General features: G+C 38.6%; 1 long non-coding RNA gene across 2 annotated transcripts; it reads left to right on the plus strand.

The window, feature by feature from the left end:
• Window positions 1–9,946: 9,946 nt before the first annotated feature.
• On the plus strand, window positions 9,947–12,342 carry LOC111895492 (uncharacterized). Of its 2 annotated transcripts, XR_006187781.2 has the most exons (4): window positions 9,947–10,557; window positions 10,654–10,748; window positions 11,206–12,066; window positions 12,135–12,342. It is a non-coding gene; the product is annotated as an uncharacterized LOC111895492 (long non-coding RNA). The 2 variants fall into 2 exon arrangements; XR_002851580.3 differs by lacking the exon at window positions 12,135–12,342 and having other exon boundaries at window positions 9,948–10,557; window positions 11,206–12,125.
• The last annotated feature ends 251 nt before the right edge of the window (window positions 12,343–12,593 follow it).

Below are 12,593 nucleotides of genomic sequence, written 5' to 3' on the forward strand. Positions count from 1 at the left end.
ACGGCATTTCTGCTATGGTATTATTCGATTCGGGGGCTACCCGATCATTCGTATCGCTTGCGCTTAGCAAGAGATTTAGTAGAGCTCCAAGGGAGCTGGATTGTCCATTAGAGGTTGAGATAGCAGATGATAGGACCGTGAGGGTCGGCAGAGTGCATAGAGGGTGTTCTCTTCAGTTGTTTGATGAGCAGTTTTCAGTGGACCTGGTTCCTATTCCCCTGCGAGGGAATAAGGTTATTGTGGGCATGGATTGGCTAAGCCCCAATGGGGCGGTGATTGATTATGAGCAGCAGTTAGTGAGGGTCCGCACTCCCAGTGGGGGAGAGTTAGTGATTCAGGGCGAGAGGCCACAGCGCGGACCGACCTTTTGTTCCGCCGCAAGGGCGAGGCGCTATTTTCAGCGGGGTTGCGCTGGTTATGTAGCTTATGTCTTGGATGCCCGGGAGAAGGGCAAGACGACAGTTGATGATGTTCCGATTGTGCGAGACTTCCCGGATGTATTTCCCGAGGATTTACCGGGAATACCTCCTGAGAGGCAGGTTGAGTTTAGGATCGACCTGATTCCTGGTGCGGCTCCGATAGCCAAGGCACCGTATCGCCTAGCTCCCCCTGAGATGCAGGAGTTGTCTACGCAGCTGCAGGAGCTGCTACACAAGGGTTTCATTCGGCCGAGCAGTTCGCCTTGGGGAGCGTCGATCCTGTTTGTGAGGAAGAAGGATGGGTCGCATCGTATGTGTATAGATTATCAGGAGTTGAATAAGGTAACGGTGAAGAACCGTTACCCACTTCCGAGGATAGATGATTTGTTTGATCAGCTTCAAGGAGCATCTTGGTTCTCCAAGATCGACCTACGCTCCGGTTATCATCAGATGCGGGTTAGAGATGAGGATATACAGAAGATTGCTTTCAGGACCAGGTATGGTCATTATGAGTTTGTGGTGATGCCATTTGGGCTCACCAATGCCCTAGCCGCGTTCATAGATCTCATGAATCGCGTGTGTAGGCCGATGCTGGATCGGTCAGTGATAGTATTCATAGATGATATCTTGGTGTATTCCAAGACGCAGGAGCAGCACGAGGAGCACCTGCGGGAGGTGCTGGAGGTTTTGAGGAGGGAGAGACTTTTCGCAAAGTTCTCCAAATGTGAGTTCTGGTTACGCGAGGTGCAGTTCCTTGGTCACCTCGTCAACCAGAAGGGTATTTTGGTAGATCCGGCCAAGATAGAGGTCATGATGCAGTGGGAGGTCCCGAAGTCTCCATCTGAGATTCGGAGCTTCCTAGGGTTGGCAGGGTATTATCGGAGATTTATTCAGGATTTCTCCAAGATAGCAGTGCCGCTCACCCGACTGACCAAGAAGTCAGTGGTATTTCGTTGGGGGCCTGAGCAGCAGGCAGCGTTCGAGACCCTCAGACAGAGATTGTGCGAGGCTCCAATCCTTACCTTGCCAGAGGGAGTAGAGGACTTCGTAGTCTACTGTGATGCCTCGATCACAGGTATGGGAGCAGTATTGATGCAGCAAGGCCTTGTGATAGCTTACGCCTCGAGACAGTTGAAGCCTCACGAGGCTAACTATCCTACCCATGATTTAGAGTTGGGGGCGGTTGTGTTTGCCCTCAAGATTTGGAGGCATTATCTTTATGGGGTCCGTTGTACTATTTACACGGATCACAAGACTTTCAGGTACCTTATGGATCAGCCGAGTCTGAACATGAGGAAGAGGAGATGATTGGATGTGCTAAAGGATTATGATTGTAAGATCCTTTACCATCCAGGGAAGGCCAACGTGGTGGCCGACGCCCTAAGCCGCAAAGTGTCGGCAGCCCCTATCAGAGATCTATGTTTGAGGATGACAGTGATCACTCCATTGTTGGAGCGGATCAAGGAGGCTCAGGTGGAGGGCCTCAAGGAGGAGAGGCAGAAGTGTGAGAGGATAGTGGGCCGAGTAGCCTCGTTTGATTATGACAGTCGGGGATTGCTGACGCTTCACGGGAGGGTGTGGGTACCGTACTGGGGTGGAGTACGACAAGTGTTGATGGACGAGGCTCATAAGTCTCGATTTTCTATCCACCTAGGGGCGACGAAGATGTATCGAGATCTTCGACCTGATTATTGGTGGCCCTGCATGAAGCGGGACGTCGCCTGGTATGTTGAGAGATGCCTGACCTGCAGGAAGGTCAAGGCGGAGCACCAGAGACCTCACGGAAAGATGCAGCCGTTAGACATTCCCGTGTGGAAATGGGAGGACATCACCATGGATTTTGTCACCAAGCTTCCCAGGACCGCACGAGGAGTGGATTCAATATGGGTAGTAGTGGATCGGTTGACGAAGAGTGCTCATTTTATCCCGATCCAGGAGAGTATATCGGCAGAAAAGTTAGCCGATATCTATGTGCGGGAGATCGTGGCACGTCATGGAGTGCCGGTATCGGTGGTGTCAGACCGAGATGTCCGTTTTACATCCAAATTCTGGAAGCGGTTTCACAACGAGATGGGTACTCGTCTTCATTTCAGCACCGCTTTCCACCCTCAGACGCACGGGCAGAGTGAGAGGACGATTCAGACTCTTGACGACATGCTCAGGGCATGTGTTCTAGACTTCGGTGGCAGTTGGGATACGTACCTTCCGTTAGCGGAATTTTCGTATAACAACAGTTATCATGCGAGCATTGATCGACCTCCCTTTGAGATGCTTTATGGGAGGAAGTGCAGGACCCCGATTTGTTGGGGCGAGGTGGGTCAGCGAGTCATTGGAAGCACGGAGGTGGTGCTCAAGACGACCGAGTTGATCCAGCAGGTCCGTAGTAGACTGCAGACTGCGCAGAGTCAGCAGAAGAGTTACGCCGATAAGAGGCGTTCAGACTTGGAGTTCCGGGTGGGTGATATGGTCCTTCTGAAGGTCTCACCTTGGAAGGGTGTCATCAGGTTCCGGAAGAGGGGCAAGTTGGGTCCCAGGTTTATTGGTCCTTTCAGGGTTTTGGCCCGGGTGGGTCGGGTTGCTTATCGGTTAGATCTTCCTGAGGAGCTTAGTCAGATCCACAACACTTTCCATGTGTCTCAGTTCAGGAAGTGTTTGGTGGATGAGTCAGCAGTCGTTCCCCTAGAGGATATTCAGGTTAATAGCAGCCTGAATTACATTGAGAGACCGGTCGCGATTCTGGATCGGAAGACAAAGACCTTGAGGAACAAGGAAATTCAGCTAGTGAAGCTGCAGTGGCAGCACCGGAAGGGGTCTGAGTGGACGTGGGAGGCAGAGGAGGAGATGAGAGAGCACTACCCGGAGATATTTGCAGATTCAGCCGTAGCAGACTTCGAGGACGAAGTCTGAGCCAAGTGGGGGAGAATTGTAACGACCCGTCTCCGGTATGATGATTCCATAGTATTTATTTAGAAGTTTGCAAGAGGGACTCGGCGAGTTCATAGCCTGACTCGACGAGTAAAGACGGGATTTCGAGCACGTGTTAGTCGGCGACTCGGCGAGTCCATATTCGGGACTCGGCGAGTCTGCCTGCCTGGAAGAAACCCTAAATCCCCGGGTTGCTCACTATTTAAGCCACCTTATAGCCCCCATTCTCGCCTCCTTCACCCTCAGAAAGCTGTGAGAAAACCCTAATCCATCCTTGAGTGATCTAAGTATTCTTGTGTTAAATTTTTGAAGGCTTGAAGAAGGAAAAGAAGAAAGGAGCAAGGAGAAGAGTTGTAGAGCAAAGATTCAAGGGAAAATCAGAGTGCTTTGAGGTATTCTTCGGATTTCCCCCTGTTTTATGCTTTAAACCTCCATTAGAACTCTTCTAGATCTAGTTTGATGCTTTTCTCAAGCCTTATGATTGTATGGATACCCTATTATGTCGAGATATCCTTAGATCTGTTCATCTAGGAGTTGTACAGCCCAGATCTATTGCCTTTTTGAAGTTACCTTGCATAAGAACCCTAGATCTACCCTTTTAAGTGCCCTTTTTAGTCTTTATCTCCTTTTTCATGTGTTTGTACACGTAAAGTTGGAAACTTTACGTGGTGAATCAGCTTATTGGACTCAGATCTATCATTTGTAAGTAATAAATTCAAGCAGAATCGAGTTTAGAATAGTTGCATGGTTGTGACTCGGCGAGTCGGAAGAACGACTCGGCGAGTCGAGTCGCGAGTCCCCGATTTCTTCCTTTTTGAGTGATGCCGAGTGGGACCAGTGAGTAGTAGAGTGGACTCAACGATTTCGAGGTCAGACTCAGTAATGGAGGGACTCGGCGAGTTGTTCATACAACTCAGCGAGTCCATGGCAATCTTCTTAAGCTCAAGAACAGCTCGTCGAGTTGTTCATATGACTCGGCGAGTCGGATGCAGATTGACTGAGTTCTTGGATCGAGAGATTACTCGTCGAGTCGATGCCATTCTCGACGAGTAGCCACGAGTGGGGTTGTGAAATGAGATTTGAGACTCGGCGAGTTGGCGGCCCAACTCGGCGAGTCAGGTCAACTGTGAGTTGACTTTGACCGAGAGGGTTGACTTTGACCAAGGGTAAAAGAGTCATTTTACCCCAGTGCAGTGTTTAGTATTTGATTAAGTGTGTTTATGGACTTGTAGCCGGGGAGATACCGGAGCAGCAACAGATAGCTTCCAGAGCGATACACACAGCAGCCAGTTCACGAGGTGAGTTTCCTTTCAGTAGGAACGGGTCTACGGCCACAATGTCGGCCCGTTTAATTAGCAGTAGTCCCGGACTTTGGTCTGATGCAGTAGTTAGAATGCTTGATGTCTTTGTGATTCAAGCATGTTTGCGTTATGTGTTCCGGACTCTGTTCCGATGCAGTATGCAGTATAGGTGATTATAATAGTTGATATGTGTTATGCTATGCCATGATCAGCCAGTTTCAGACTTTGGTCCGATGCAGGGGACAAGGTCCCAGTCAGTTCCAGACTTCGGTCCGACGCAGCTAGTTCCGGACTTCGGTTCGATGCAGTCAGTTCCGGACTTCGGTCCGATACAGTCAGTTCCGGACTCGGGTCCGATGCAGTTAGTTTTGGACTCGGGTCCGATGCAGGGGACAAGGTCCCAGTCAGTTCCGAACTTCGGTCCGATGCAGCTAGTTCCAGACTTCAGTCTGATGCAGTGGGCAAGGCCCAGTATGTGCTTTATATGTATTGTATGGTATGTGGTAGTTTGGGGGAGCTCACTAAGCTTCGTGCTTACAGTTTCAGTTTTGGTTTCAGATACTTCCGCAAGCAAAGGGAAGAGCTCGGGATGATGGCATCGCACACACCACAGCTTCAGTTTTTATCCTGGGAGTTGACTCAGTTTTCTTAGATATGTTTTGATACAGTTGTGACACAGTTTTCTTGTTACAGTATTTTAGTATGGTTTTGAGATACGCAACGCATGGTCTTATTATGATATACTCAGTTTTATGATTTTTGGTTATATTAAAAATGAAATTTTCGGGTCGTATTTTTGGGTCGTTTCAGTCATAATATTAGACATCCTAATTAATGTGATACCACTTGTCAATCAATTAATTCTCCATTTTAAATTTATTAGACCTCCTAATTAATATGATATTACTTGTCAATCTATTTATTTTTTATTTTCCATTTTAAATTTTATATTATTGTTTACATTAATTCACAAATAAAATTTATCTAATATAAATTGGAAATTAATTTCACATATGTATTTGAATCAATGAATATAATTTTACATAACTAATAAAAATCTATCTCTTAATTGATAATTTATTTAAAACAATAGATTAACAATTTTGAATTTTTAAATTGAAATTTTAATTAATTTTGTAACCGTAGTTCCCACGGATTATAAACTAATTATATATATATATATATATATATATATATATATATATATATATATATATATATATATATATATATATATATATATATATATATATATATATATATATATATATATATATATATATATATATATATATATCAACCCAAAAATACCATTTACTATTAAAACAACAAGACTCATAAAAAATAAAGACGAAATGGAAACAGAGGCAACATCCGGTCATCATTTAAAATTAAAAACTAAAACGTCAAAAACATTAAAACGCTTAGGAAAAAGCCTTCGGCAGATCCTTCGATTTGGTCTTCGGTGGCTTATTTGACTTCTGACTTTCGTTACATTAAAACTTTAAAAAAAAAAAAAAAAAAAAAAAAAAAAAAAAAAAAAGAAGCCCTCGTTTTGTTTTTTATTTTCTCTAAGACAAATATAGATTAGAAAGAGATAGGGACACACACAAAGGTTGCATGCGTATTTATTCAACAAGTTATTTACTTAAATTATTAATTACTTACACATGTATAATATGTGGATTTTTTTATATTTGGACTATGACAAATATAGATTAGAAAGAGATAGAGAGACCCACAAACGTCGCATCAGTATTTATTCAACAAGTTATTTCCTTAAAAAAATATCATTTTTTATTTAATCTAACAAATAACTAAAAAAACATAATATATATATATAAACAATATATGATCTTAGGGCATTGAATCAAACATTTGATGGAAAAGTGTCCCCCGTTTTGCGGAATCATTCAATGATGGTTTTTTGTTATAGCTAAATGGTCCTGTGCTTAATATTCATTAGCTTAATTACCACGTTTTTGTCAGCCGCAGAGTAAAAAACCAATTTCTTTTCAAAAGAAACTGGAAACCAAATTCAAAGCCTACCATACCATATCTAAGATATAGCATACACAAATAGTAATGAAAAACATAAAATAAATAAATAAATAAAACTATAGTCCTTTAGCAGTTCATCAATGAGCAAATAAAACCGTTGATTCAATAATGTGTATGTAATCACACAACCTCTTTGTTCTCCAATCGATCCAACATCTCTTTACCCTTGTGAGAAAATTCACGACCACCCTCTTTTGCAACCTCTCCTTAACCTTACACAAAAAATACGTCATTAACCGAAAAAAAGTAAGTACAATTACCGTATTAAACATCGTTGTGAAGTGTTCTTTATATATGGTACAATTACCGCATTAAACATCATTGTGAAGTGGAGGCGGTGGAACCATAGGGACTTATCTTGCATATATAATAAAGTTGAGAATTAGTATAATATATGATAAATTTGATGGAATAATTTCTATTAAGTTGAGAATTAGTATAATATATAATAAAGTTGAGGGACTATTTCTGCCAACATATATAATAAAGTTGAGAATTAGTATAATATATAATAAAGTTGAGGGACCATTTCTATAAAGTTTATAAAGTTGAGAATTAGTATAGTATATAAAAAAGTTGAGGGTAGTTTTGCCCAAAGTCTAAAAAGATTATTGTAGCTAATGTAGGATAATATATATATATATATATATATATATATATATATATATATATATATATATATATATATATATATATATATATATATAATATGATTTTGAAATTCCAAAATTTAACAAAAAAAAATCATTGTTTTAAGTTGTTAGTATAAAGCTTTTTAGATATGATAACATTTTTGTTTTTAAAATATAAAACTATGTTATAAATAACTATTTTGAATGTAAAATATAGCTTTTTTAAACCTAAAAAAACAACTTTTGCCCCCATGAACATCCCAACATCTAGTCTCTAATTTCAAAAAACTCGATGGACCATATAGTTTCAAAACTTTAAGAAATATTCATTCACCCACATAAAAATACCCATTTACCCTTCTTAATATATTTTTGGTTTTTTTGTTCTTTAAAACTATTTAAAAAAAAAGAGAATAAATAATTTGGGTCCACATCTCTCTCTCTCTCTCTCTCTCTCTCTCTCTCTCTCTTACATACACACACAAATACACGCAAGATACTGATACATCTGCTTCTTGATAAAAAAAGAAGAATGTACAATTCACTAAAGACAAAGTCGGGATTTGCTTTCTAAATCTCAATCTCCGAAATTCTTCTACAACTACTTCAACTTTTGGAAAGGGGGGAAAGACCTATAATGTAAACACAGTCCTATAAAAGGATGGTTTCCTATCGATTTCACTCTTGATGGCCTATCTATAGTCTTTTGTAATTTACTTTATTTTAATCTTAATCTTGCTTGTAGTTGTTTGTTTGTAACTATCTATCTTCCTTTAAGAAATGCAACGCATCTACTCGCAAAGTCAAGTTTTTGATGGGTCTTCCACAATTCTTATTGTCAATGACGTTGTTGACCAAATACAACCATCGGGACTATGGTTAAATATCCAGCTTGCCTTATTGAATCATAATGAATAGATATGGAATTAGAAAGTATTCTATGTGTAAAAGTAATATAGTAGAATAACACAAGATGACAACTCTTCACTCTCTTCAAATATTTTGGACTAACTTCATATTTTGAACTAGGTTTCGTCTTTTTCAAGAACTCGTTTCCTTATTTTAACCGATCCACATGTAGATCCCCACGCAACAAAATCCCCTTGATGAACTGACTTGGTTTCACAAAAATCATCTTTGCAACGTACCTATTGTAATCCACAAATATTTGGCACTAACATCATCCCATACGCTACCACTTAACCCTCCGCAGAACCACCATTATCTACATCGACTGCTGACGACACATTCTTCTTGATCTCTTTCACCGAAAATGTACTATACTTCTCCAAAACCCGATCGGATTATTTCTAATTCCCAGAAAGCAAGCTCGATGCTTTGTTGCTTAACGATTAAGTGCATGATTGAACCTAGGATTTTGTAACAATTTCCTCAAATGATTTGAATATTGATAGAATGTTTGTATATATTTCATATCAATAGTTAGGTATAGAGAAAAGTAGAAGGAGAACAAGATGATGATGTATAAGAAAATGTTGAGGTTGAATTTGGGTGTGATTGAATTATTTTTTCCCTTTTTCTTTTAAAATAGATTTATATAAGGAAACTTAATATATATATATATATATATATATATATATATATATATATATATATATATATATATATATATTCATACACACACATGTATTAAAAAATAGTAAATAAGTCTTTTTACGTATTCAAGGGATTGTTTGTTAAAAGTTTTGAAACTATAGGAACTATCTGTTAAATATTTTGAAACCACAGTGACCATCTATGAGGTTTTTTAAACTTATAGACTATATTCCAAATTTCTGGAAACCACAAGGACCATTTACGAGGTTTTGTCCACTTTTTATAAAGGAAAGTGATACGTACACAATTTTTTCTTAATACACAACAATTTAAGTTTTATAGAGTTGTGCAATACAATATTTTTTTTCCATAAATTCTTGTGTAAGGAGAAAAATTATTGTATACAAATCAACTCATTTCTATACAGCGCACCATTTTCTTATAATCCAGTTGTAATAGGTTAATCACTTGATTAAGATTTTTGGTTTTCATGTGCATCCCTGCTAAGTCATCTTTAAATATCATTGGAATGGGCGTACGTCTTATTTCTTTCAACTTAAAAAAAAAAACAATTTATGTTTTACTAAATTAAAAAATAATGTATAATTAATGATTTTTTTCATTAAAATTTAAATTACAAAACTAAAATGATAAAAAAAAAATTACATTTCATAAACAAGAACAAAAAAAAATTAATAAGACTAAAATTAAAAATATTATATTCTCTTATTTGAAAGTTATACGATTCTCATTTGCCGGCAATTCTCGTTTCCTCTTTATTAACTCGGGCTATGCTCGATTCATTCTCTTGTCCTTGATATATGCTTTTTTCCCCTTCCATCGAAATTTTTTCCTCCCTTTCGTTAAAATCTCCATACAAATTCTTATATATATATATATATATATATATATATATATATATATATATATATATATATATATATATATATATATATATATATATATATATATATATATATATATATATATATATATATATATATATATGGGAGCACTTCTTAGGAATAGTGTCTAACCAGGGTGTGTTTAATTCCTTAACCATGGTCACGCTTCATCTGGATCCTTCCTTGGATTTCTGTAATTCGATCATCACCGACTTCCTTCATCTTATCTCTTATCTCCACCTAATTTCTTCACTTCTGCATCTTATGAAGAATTTATTCTCTCACCTACCTCCCCTCTCCCCGTCTATTGAACATGGTGGTTTCAAATTTCATCGCCTTCGATCACATCGCTGCCACCGTGAAGCAAAATCGAGACGATTCATCACACGTATAGGTCATCCTACGACGTTTCCGACATGCCACTGTCGTCTCCAGCGTTTCCGACATGCCAACACCAGCTCCACCACATCCTCATCAAATGATCTACGATCGCGTTGCCAAAAAAATCAAAGCGAAGCTCAAGCGACTCGAAAACTCCGACCCTAGGTTCCTCAAACACAACTCCCCTAACCATACCCTAATCAATCACACGTCTATCCTACGAGACGGCTACTGTTGGGGTGTGGATCGATTCACGGTAACAGTTTGAGATGGAAGAGAACAACCGCAGCCACTCGACCATGGTCCATCAATGGTGACATCGTCGTCTACTCGACCATTATCGATCATCGACACAGTCTGACCTGTTTCTATAAAGGTACTTCCTAATGGAAAAGAATAATTCTCAGATGTCCATGTCGCTTCAATTTTCACCGCCTCAACCCCTTTTTTAACCTATATCTCCATTGAACAGCAACAACCTGTACGAGTAGGTAGTAATCGGAACTCAAGAAGGCAGACAGTAGGTCGGGATTACAACAGGTGAAGCGGCAGCCTAACATAAATCAGGTACTTTATATATACCTACATTTCTAGGGTTTATGAATTATTCAAATATTGTGTTTTTGCATATTCAACACCACCGATATTGTTGCAGTATCCTTAGGTTCCTGTCAATTCAGGAACAAAAACAAAAAAATAAATAAAACTAAGAATGTGTGTATGATTAGGAACGGGAGAGGGTCTGCTTCTCTTGCAACTCCGCTCCTGGTCATATGGTGGTTTTCTACAAAGTCAACATCAGTCAATTTATAGACATGTTCATGTTATCATGTTTCTATATGTGATAACGATATCGAAAGGTGTTATATTTAGAAGATCACAAGAATTATTTGTGTCTGAATGAGCAATGGGTGGAGGGCAACATAAACAGAAGATTGTTATAAAAAACTGTTTTATTACCTAAAAAGTCTCTCAAGATTTCATATATTGGGATTGAACTAAAGCGTTTATTCTTTGTTTTCAGGGGTGCAATTGAAGAGCTGGAATCAGAGCTTAGATGATCTACTTCCAATTCAAATCTCTCCTCCATGGTAAACAATTCTTATCGGATTTTTAACCTATAATGATGATATACTTGGATATTTTACACATAATGGTAATCTAATTATTGTTTGCTACCCATAATAACACTATACTTATATTTTGATTTCAATCTTGCTTGCTCATGTGGATGGAAGCCAGTTGTAGGCCAGTGATAAGGTAAACTGTTTCTAAAACCTAGTTGTAGGCCAGTGATAAGGTAACTGTTTACTTTTAATGTTGCTACAGTGATTTGCTGAGCATAGGAGGTCGCCACCTAATAGACAATAAATGAAGAAAGGGGATGGCAGGTTCAAAGACAGAGGAGGAAACCTCTTTTGTCGTCGCTCCTGCAGCTACTACTCATAGAGACCCGTATGAGGTTTTGAACGTTTCAAGAGATTCCTCAGATCAACAGATTCAATCTGCTTACAGAAATCTCTCTCTCAAGTTAGTTTTAGTTTCTTTTCTTTCCTTCTTTCTTTCTTTCTGATATATATATCTATAAAGTGCTTTAAATTATGTATTGTCTTTAATATCCAGTGTTGGTATCAATTTCCATACGTAATTGATTTTTAAGTTTTCCAGTCCTTCAAACGGATTTGCTTAAGGTTTCTAGTCTGTCAATTGCCAACAGTGTGTGTACACATTTGGTTCTATGTACCATGGTGCTGTTGGGCGGTAGTTCCAGGGCACCTCTGACTTTGGAAAATCAATCTTTTTAGATGAAAACTTTGTTAAAGTTTTGGTATGTGGTTTTAATGGCCATTTGTTGCTCTGTCTATATGGAATTAGAGATATATAGGTATGTTGATTAAAATATGTATTTATTATCAAATCATAGAATCTGATGCATTTCTTCTCTGATTGAAGGTATAGTTAGACATATTATTATGGGCATACCAAAGCTCACTGAGACAGATTAAAGCACAAACTAACAAGAGTTGGAAATACTTGAGAGCATTAATAAATACAAATGTATCTCCACTGCCTAAATGAAACGAAACAGTTACATATTGAACATTAAGAAAACAAGAAATTTTAAGTATTCTCTCTAATTGATTTTGTTGATGTTGGTTTATTGGTGAGCCTTGGGTATAAGAGTATTGTTTTTTTCTGCAAAATTGCATATTTTTTTTAGTTTTTTTAGGATTTGGACAGATTTACCCTTTTCACTTGCTTTTGTCCCATTTTTGACTTTTTGGATGGTTGGGATATCTTGTGTTGGAAAAGCAGGTCAAAACTAAAATCAGATGGAAGTAAGGATCCTTTTGCCCTAAATATATGACTTAATCTTTTGCAAGGAGGAACCCCAGCTGTTGGGAATACTTC

The sequence above is a fragment of the Lactuca sativa genome, chromosome 8 (assembly GCF_002870075.4).
Source record: "Lactuca sativa cultivar Salinas chromosome 8, Lsat_Salinas_v11, whole genome shotgun sequence".
NCBI lineage: Eukaryota > Viridiplantae > Streptophyta > Magnoliopsida > Asterales > Asteraceae > Lactuca > Lactuca sativa.